The sequence below is a fragment of the Budorcas taxicolor genome, chromosome 5, assembly GCF_023091745.1.
Source record: "Budorcas taxicolor isolate Tak-1 chromosome 5, Takin1.1, whole genome shotgun sequence".
In the NCBI taxonomy this organism is placed as follows: Eukaryota; Metazoa; Chordata; class Mammalia; order Artiodactyla; family Bovidae; genus Budorcas; species Budorcas taxicolor.
In genome coordinates, this window is record NC_068914.1 from 42,483,505 (window position 1) to 42,491,599 (window position 8,095).

Here is an 8,095-nt window from a genome sequence, read left to right on the forward strand (position 1 = left end):
ACACACACACACACACACACACACCCCCTCACGCCCGCCCCCCCAGACACAGACACACCCCCCGCAGCCCAGACAGGTCAAGAGCCGGAAACCACAAGTAAGGGAGACGGAGAAAGAGGGAGAGAGAGAGACAGCAAGAGGACCACACAGGCTTCCAAAGCCCCGGCCGCCACACCCGCCCCCCTCCGCTGTGGGTATCCACCCGGCCCCCCCAGTCGACCCGACCCCACCGTCGCCCACCGACACACTCACACGCACACTCTCTCCCACACTCACCCTCTGGCCTGGGGGCGGGGGCTGGGTCTCGCCTCAGGGAGCCAAGCCGAAGGGGACCTTTGAGACCTCGGCTGCGAGGAAGTCTTGGGGTCCCCACGGGTGATTGCCAGCCCCAGGGCACCGCGTCCAGCCGGGGCTCGCCCGGCCCAAGGCTGACGCCCCCTCCCTTGCGCACGGGCCGCTCTCTGCGGTGTGTGACGGTCTGTGCCAGAGTGTCCGTCTCGGATGGGATGCCATCCCCTGTCCCCTGTCCGTCTCCCGCTTTCCGTCTCTCTGTCGGTCGCTCTGTGTCTCCCTCTCTCTGGCTCTCGCTCCCTGGGTGTGCCTGCGCGCTCGTGTCTGTCTGTCTGTCTGTCTGCATCTGCATCTGCATCTGCATCTGCCCTCTCGCCGTCTTGGGAGCCTGTCTCTGAACCTTCATCTCTGTCCGTCTCTGTCTCTCCTGACCCCCGGCCTGCCGTCCCTTCCTCTGGCCCCGGCCTCTCACGGGTGGGTGCTGTGGCTGTGGCCCTGGCTGACGAGCTTGCGCCGGCCGGCTGTCTCGCTTGGCGTGGGTGCCTGCGAGTGTGTCTGTGTGCCTGTCCGTGTGGCTGCATGTCGCTCGTCTGCACCCTCAGCAAGGTCCTGTGCTTGGAGGGCGGCGTGGGGGCAAGGGGAGGGGGGGGCCTCGGTAGGGCGAAGGGGCGGGGCTGACGAGCTCTGGTCGCCGGCGCTGGTGGCTGCAGGTGGGTTTGGGCACCGCGCAGGTGCCGGGCAGGATGGGCGCTCAGGGCCACGGCTGGGCTGCGCCTAGGCCCGCAGGAGGCTCAGAGGACCGCGGGCCCCAGCGGGCCCCGAGGCCCTGGGCAGCGAACGCCTTGGGGAGGTGGGCGAGGGGGTGGGGGAGGGGCGGCGGCCCCCGAGCGGGGTGGTGCCTGGAGGGTCCCAGGGTGGGAGAGCGCCAAGACCTCCGTGCCCCTCACTCCACCCTCCCCCCTACACCCCCCGGCAGGCACACCCGGCCCGGCTGCTCCCGGTCCCGGAAGCCCTGTGGTCCCCCGGGCCGGGCTGGGCCGGGCCGGCCGAGCGTTGGCCGGGGGTGACGGGGGGCGGGGGGCGGGGCGGCGTGGGCCGGCCACCGGGCCGCCGGGAGTCCGGTCGCGGGTGGTGCAGCTCAAGTGCAGCGCGCGCTCCGTGGAGAGCTGGAGAGCTGCGGCCGCCGGCTGGCCCGACCGGCGGGTCAGAGCGAAAGGCAGGCGCAGCGCAGGGCTCTTAGGGCGCCTGGCGGCCGCCGCCTCCGTCTACGGCCATACCACCCTGAACGCGCCCGATCTCGTCTGATCTCGGAAGCTAAGCAGGGTCGGGCCCGGTTAGTACTTGGATGGGAGACCGCCTGGGAATACCGGGTGCTGTAGGCTTTTTGTTGTTTCTTTTTTTCCCTGCCTGCCCTCTCCTTTAGCCCCCGGCCCCAGCCGCACCGCAAGCCGCACCTGCCGCTGGCCCCTGGCACCCCACCGCGCTCAGAGCCGCCGCCTGCCTTCCAGCCCCTCTCAGGTTGGGTGGCCGGGGCCCCGACTCCCGCTGCACACCTGGGTTGCCTCCGCGCGGCCCGCGAGCCCCTCGGCTTTCGGCGTCCAGGAAACCAGAGGAACGGCGGGGGCGGGGGCGCGGGCGCGGGGGTCTCTGTCTGGGGCTCCCTTGGCGGGCCTCAGGCAATTCTGGGCGGGGCCGGGGCCCCAGCCCCACCCCCAGACGCATCCTGGCAGGCAACGTCGCGGTCTCCCGCAGGCGCGGGCGCACCGCACACACACACGCACACACACACACACACACACACACACACCCTCACGCCCGCCCCCCCAGACACAGACACACCCCCCGCAGCCCAGACAGGTCAAGAGCCGGAAACCACAAGTAAGGGAGACGGAGAAAGAGGGAGAGAGAGAGACAGCAAGAGGACCACACAGGCTTCCAAAGCCCCGGCCGCCACACCCGCCCCCCTCCGCTGTGGGTATCCACCCGGCCCCCCCCAGTCGACCCGACCCCACCGTCGCCCACCGACACACTCACACGCACACTCTCTCCCACACTCACCCTCTGGCCTGGGGGCGGGGGCTGGGTCTCGCCTCAGGGAGCCAAGCCGAAGGGGACCTTTGAGACCTCGGCTGCGAGGAAGTCTTGGGGTCCCCACGGGTGATTGCCAGCCCCAGGGCACCGCGTCCAGCCGGGGCTCGCCCGGCCCAAGGCTGACGCCCCCTCCCTTGCGCACGGGCCGCTCTCTGCGGTGTGTGACGGTCTGTGCCAGAGTGTCCGTCTCGGATGGGATGCCATCCCCTGTCCCCTGTCCGTCTCCCGCTTTCCGTCTCTCTGTCGGTCGCTCTGTGTCTCCCTCTCTCTGGCTCTCGCTCCCTGGGTGTGCCTGCGCGCTCGTGTCTGTCTGTCTGTCTGTCTGCATCTGCATCTGCATCTGCATCTGCATCTGCCCTCTCGCCGTCTTGGGAGCCTGTCTCTGAACCTTCATCTCTGTCCGTCTCTGTCTCTCCTGACCCCCGGCCTGCCGTCCCTTCCTCTGGCCCCGGCCTCTCACGGGTGGGTGCTGTGGCTGTGGCCCTGGCTGACGAGCTTGCGCCGGCCGGCTGTCTCGCTTGGCGTGGGTGCCTGCGAGTGTGTCTGTGTGCCTGTCCGTGTGGCTGCATGTCGCTCGTCTGCACCCTCAGCAAGGTCCTGTGCTTGGAGGGCGGCGTGGGGGCAAGGGGAGGGGGGGGCCTCGGTAGGGCGAAGGGGCGGGGCTGACGAGCTCTGGTCGCCGGCGCTGGTGGCTGCAGGTGGGTTTGGGCACCGCGCAGGTGCCGGGCAGGATGGGCGCTCAGGGCCACGGCTGGGCTGCGCCTAGGCCCGCAGGAGGCTCAGAGGACCGCGGGCCCCAGCGGGCCCCGAGGCCCTGGGCAGCGAACGCCTTGGGGAGGTGGGCGAGGGGGTGGGGGAGGGGCGGCGGCCCCCGAGCCGGGTGGTGCCTGGAGGGTCCCAGGGTGGGAGAGCGCCAAGACCTCCGCGCCCCTCACTCCACCCTCCCCCCTACACCCCCTGGCAGGCACACCCGGCCCGGCTGCTCCCGGTCCCGGAAGCCCTGTGGTCCCCCGGGCCGGGCTGGGCCGGGCCGGCCGAGCGTTGGCCGGGGGTGACGGGGGGCGGGGGGCGGGGCGGCGTGGGCCGGCCACCGGGCCGCCGGGAGTCCGGTCGCGGGTGGTGCAGCTCAAGTGCAGCGCGCGCTCCGTGGAGAGCTGGAGAGCTGCGGCCGCCGGCTGGCCCGACCGGCGGGTCAGAGCGAAAGGCAGGCGCAGCGCAGGGCTCTTAGGGCGCCTGGCGGCCGCCGCCTCCGTCTACGGCCATACCACCCTGAACGCGCCCGATCTCGTCTGATCTCGGAAGCTAAGCAGGGTCGGGCCCGGTTAGTACTTGGATGGGAGACCGCCTGGGAATACCGGGTGCTGTAGGCTTTTTGTTGTTTCTTTTTTTCCCTGCCTGCCCTCTCCTTTAGCCCCCGGCCCCAGCCGCACCGCAAGCCGCACCTGCCGCTGGCCCCTGGCACCCCACCGCGCTCAGAGCCGCCGCCTGCCTTCCAGCCCCTCTCAGGTTGGGTGGCCGGGGCCCCGACTCCCGCTGCACACCTGGGTTGCCTCCGCGCGGCCCGCGAGCCCCTCGGCTTTCGGCGTCCAGGAAACCAGAGGAACGGCGGGGGCGGGGGCGCGGGCGCGGGGGTCTCTGTCTGGGGCTCCCTTGGCGGGCCTCAGGCAATTCTGGGCGGGGCCGGGGCCCCAGCCCCACCCCCAGACGCATCCTGGCAGGCAACGTCGCGGTCTCCCGCAGGCGCGGGCGCACCGCACACACACACGCACACACACACACACACACACACACACACCCTCACGCCCGCCCCCCCAGACACAGACACACCCCACGCAGCCCAGACAGGCCAAGAGCCGGAAACCACAAGTAAGGGAGACGGAGAAAGAGGGAGAGAGAGAGACAGCAAGAGGACCACACAGGCTTCCAAAGCCCCGGCCGCCACACCCGCCCCCCTCCGCTGTGGGTATCCACCCGGCCCCCCCCAGTCGACCCGACCCCACCGTCGCCCACCGACACACTCACACGCACACTCTCTCCCACACTCACCCTCTGGCCTGGGGGCGGGGGCTGGGTCTCGCCTCAGGGAGCCAAGCCGAAGGGGACCTTTGAGACCTCGGCTGCGAGGAAGTCTTGGGGTCCCCACGGGTGATTGCCAGCCCCAGGGCACCGCGTCCAGCCGGGGCTCGCCCGGCCCAAGGCTGACGCCCCCTCCCTTGCGCACGGGCCGCTCTCTGCGGTGTGTGACGGTCTGTGCCAGAGTGTCCGTCTCGGATGGGATGCCATCCCCTGTCCCCTGTCCGTCTCCCGCTTTCCGTCTCTCTGTCGGTCGCTCTGTGTCTCCCTCTCTCTGGCTCTCGCTCCCTGGGTGTGCCTGCGCGCTCGTGTCTGTCTGTCTGTCTGTCTGCATCTGCATCTGCATCTGCATCTGCATCTGCCCTCTCGCCGTCTTGGGAGCCTGTCTCTGAACCTTCATCTCTGTCCGTCTCTGTCTCTCCTGACCCCCGGCCTGCCGTCCCTTCCTCTGGCCCCGGCCTCTCACGGGTGGGTGCTGTGGCTGTGGCCCTGGCTGACGAGCTTGCGCCGGCCGGCTGTCTCGCTTGGCGTGGGTGCCTGCGAGTGTGTCTGTGTGCCTGTCCGTGTGGCTGCATGTCGCTCGTCTGCACCCTCAGCAAGGTCCTGTGCTTGGAGGGCGGCGTGGGGGCAAGGGGAGGGGGGGGCCTCGGTAGGGCGAAGGGGCGGGGCTGACGAGCTCTGGTCGCCGGCGCTGGTGGCTGCAGGTGGGTTTGGGCACCGCGCAGGTGCCGGGCAGGATGGGCGCTCAGGGCCACGGCTGGGCTGCGCCTAGGCCCGCAGGAGGCTCAGAGGACCGCGGGCCCCAGCGGGCCCCGAGGCCCTGGGCAGCGAACGCCTTGGGGAGGTGGGCGAGGGGGTGGGGGAGGGGCGGCGGCCCCCGAGCCGGGTGGTGCCTGGAGGGTCCCAGGGTGGGAGAGCGCCAAGACCTCCGCGCCCCTCACTCCACCCTCCCCCCTACACCCCCTGGCAGGCACACCCGGCCCGGCTGCTCCCGGTCCCGGAAGCCCTGTGGTCCCCCGGGCCGGGCTGGGCCGGGCCGGCCGAGCGTTGGCCGGGGGTGACGGGGGGCGGGGGGCGGGGCGGCGTGGGCCGGCCACCGGGCCGCCGGGAGTCCGGTCGCGGGTGGTGCAGCTCAAGTGCAGCGCGCGCTCCGTGGAGAGCTGGAGAGCTGCGGCCGCCGGCTGGCCCGACCGGCGGGTCAGAGCGAAAGGCAGGCGCAGCGCAGGGCTCTTAGGGCGCCTGGCGGCCGCCGCCTCCGTCTACGGCCATACCACCCTGAACGCGCCCGATCTCGTCTGATCTCGGAAGCTAAGCAGGGTCGGGCCCGGTTAGTACTTGGATGGGAGACCGCCTGGGAATACCGGGTGCTGTAGGCTTTTTGTTGTTTCTTTTTTTCCCTGCCTGCCCTCTCCTTTAGCCCCCGGCCCCAGCCGCACCGCAAGCCGCACCTGCCGCTGGCCCCTGGCACCCCACCGCGCTCAGAGCCGCCGCCTGCCTTCCAGCCCCTCTCAGGTTGGGTGGCCGGGGCCCCGACTCCCGCTGCACACCTGGGTTGCCTCCGCGCGGCCCGCGAGCCCCTCGGCTTTCGGCGTCCAGGAAACCAGAGGAACGGCGGGGGCGGGGGCGCGGGCGCGGGGGTCTCTGTCTGGGGCTCCCTTGGCGGGCCTCAGGCAATTCTGGGCGGGGCCGGGGCCCCAGCCCCACCCCCAGACGCATCCTGGCAGGCAACGTCGCGGTCTCCCGCAGGCGCGGGCGCACCGCACACACACACGCACACACACACACACACACACACACACACCCTCACGCCCGCCCCCCCAGACACAGACACACCCCCCGCAGCCCAGACAGGTCAAGAGCCGGAAACCACAAGTAAGGGAGACGGAGAAAGAGGGAGAGAGAGAGACAGCAAGAGGACCACACAGGCTTCCAAAGCCCCGGCCGCCACACCCGCCCCCCTCCGCTGTGGGTATCCACCCGGCCCCCCCAGTCGACCCGACCCCACCGTCGCCCACCGACACACTCACACGCACACTCTCTCCCACACTCACCCTCTGGCCTGGGGGCGGGGGCTGGGTCTCGCCTCAGGGAGCCAAGCCGAAGGGGACCTTTGAGACCTCGGCTGCGAGGAAGTCTTGGGGTCCCCACGGGTGATTGCCAGCCCCAGGGCACCGCGTCCAGCCGGGGCTCGCCCGGCCCAAGGCTGACGCCCCCTCCCTTGCGCACGGGCCGCTCTCTGCGGTGTGTGACGGTCTGTGCCAGAGTGTCCGTCTCGGATGGGATGCCATCCCCTGTCCCCTGTCCGTCTCCCGCTTTCCGTCTCTCTGTCGGTCGCTCTGTGTCTCCCTCTCTCTGGCTCTCGCTCCCTGGGTGTGCCTGCGCGCTCGTGTCTGTCTGTCTGTCTGCATCTGCATCTGCATCTGCATCTGCATCTGCCCTCTCGCCGTCTTGGGAGCCTGTCTCTGAACCTTCATCTCTGTCCGTCTCTGTCTCTCCTGACCCCCGGCCTGCCGTCCCTTCCTCTGGCCCCGGCCTCTCACGGGTGGGTGCTGTGGCTGTGGCCCTGGCTGACGAGCTTGCGCCGGCCGGCTGTCTCGCTTGGCGTGGGTGCCTGCGAGTGTGTCTGTGTGCCTGTCCGTGTGGCTGCATGTCGCTCGTCTGCACCCTCAGCAAGGTCCTGTGCTTGGAGGGCGGCGTGGGGGCAAGGGGAGGGGGGGGCCTCGGTAGGGCGAAGGGGCGGGGCTGACGAGCTCTGGTCGCCGGCGCTGGTGGCTGCAGGTGGGTTTGGGCACCGCGCAGGTGCCGGGCAGGATGGGCGCTCAGGGCCACGGCTGGGCTGCGCCTAGGCCCGCAGGAGGCTCAGAGGACCGCGGGCCCCAGCGGGCCCCGAGGCCCTGGGCAGCGAACGCCTTGGGGAGGTGGGCGAGGGGGTGGGGGAGGGGCGGCGGCCCCCGAGCCGGGTGGTGCCTGGAGGGTCCCAGGGTGGGAGAGCGCCAAGACCTCCGCGCCCCTCACTCCACCCTCCCCCCTACACCCCCCGGCAGGCACACCCGGCCCGGCTGCTCCCGGTCCCGGAAGCCCTGTGGTCCCCCGGGCCGGGCTGGGCCGGGCCGGCCGAGCGTTGGCCGGGGGTGACGGGGGGCGGGGGGCGGGGCGGCGTGGGCCGGCCACCGGGCCGCCGGGAGTCCGGTCGCGGGTGGTGCAGCTCAAGTGCAGCGCGCGCTCCGTGGAGAGCTGGAGAGCTGCGGCCGCCGGCTGGCCCGACCGGCGGGTCAGAGCGAAAGGCAGGCGCAGCGCAGGGCTCTTAGGGCGCCTGGCGGCCGCCGCCTCCGTCTACGGCCATACCACCCTGAACGCGCCCGATCTCGTCTGATCTCGGAAGCTAAGCAGGGTCGGGCCCGGTTAGTACTTGGATGGGAGACCGCCTGGGAATACCGGGTGCTGTAGGCTTTTTGTTGTTTCTTTTTTTCCCTGCCTGCCCTCTCCTTTAGCCCCCGGCCCCAGCCGCACCGCAAGCCGCACCTGCCGCTGGCCCCTGGCACCCCACCGCGCTCAGAGCCGCCGCCTGCCTTCCAGCCCCTCTCAGGTTGGGTGGCCGGGGCCCCGACTCCCGCTGCACACCTGGGTTGCCTCCGCGTGG

At 71.4% G+C, this 8,095-nt stretch overlaps 4 non-coding genes across 4 annotated transcripts; all 4 read left to right on the forward strand.

Moving 5' to 3' along the window:
- Positions 1-1,554: 1,554 nt before the first annotated feature.
- Positions 1,555-1,673, forward strand: LOC128049091 (5S ribosomal RNA). The gene has a single exon (XR_008199462.1). It is a non-coding gene; the product is annotated as a 5S ribosomal RNA (ribosomal RNA).
- Positions 1,674-3,633: 1,960 nt separating this feature from the next.
- Positions 3,634-3,752, forward strand: LOC128049102 (5S ribosomal RNA). The gene has a single exon (XR_008199473.1). It is a non-coding gene; the product is annotated as a 5S ribosomal RNA (ribosomal RNA).
- Positions 3,753-5,712: 1,960 nt separating this feature from the next.
- Positions 5,713-5,831, forward strand: LOC128049114 (5S ribosomal RNA). Its single transcript, XR_008199482.1, has one exon. It is a non-coding gene; the product is annotated as a 5S ribosomal RNA (ribosomal RNA).
- A 1,955-nt stretch (positions 5,832-7,786) lies between these two features.
- LOC128049127 (5S ribosomal RNA) lies at positions 7,787-7,905 on the forward strand. Its single transcript, XR_008199493.1, has one exon. It is a non-coding gene; the product is annotated as a 5S ribosomal RNA (ribosomal RNA).
- The last annotated feature ends 190 nt before the right edge of the window (positions 7,906-8,095 follow it).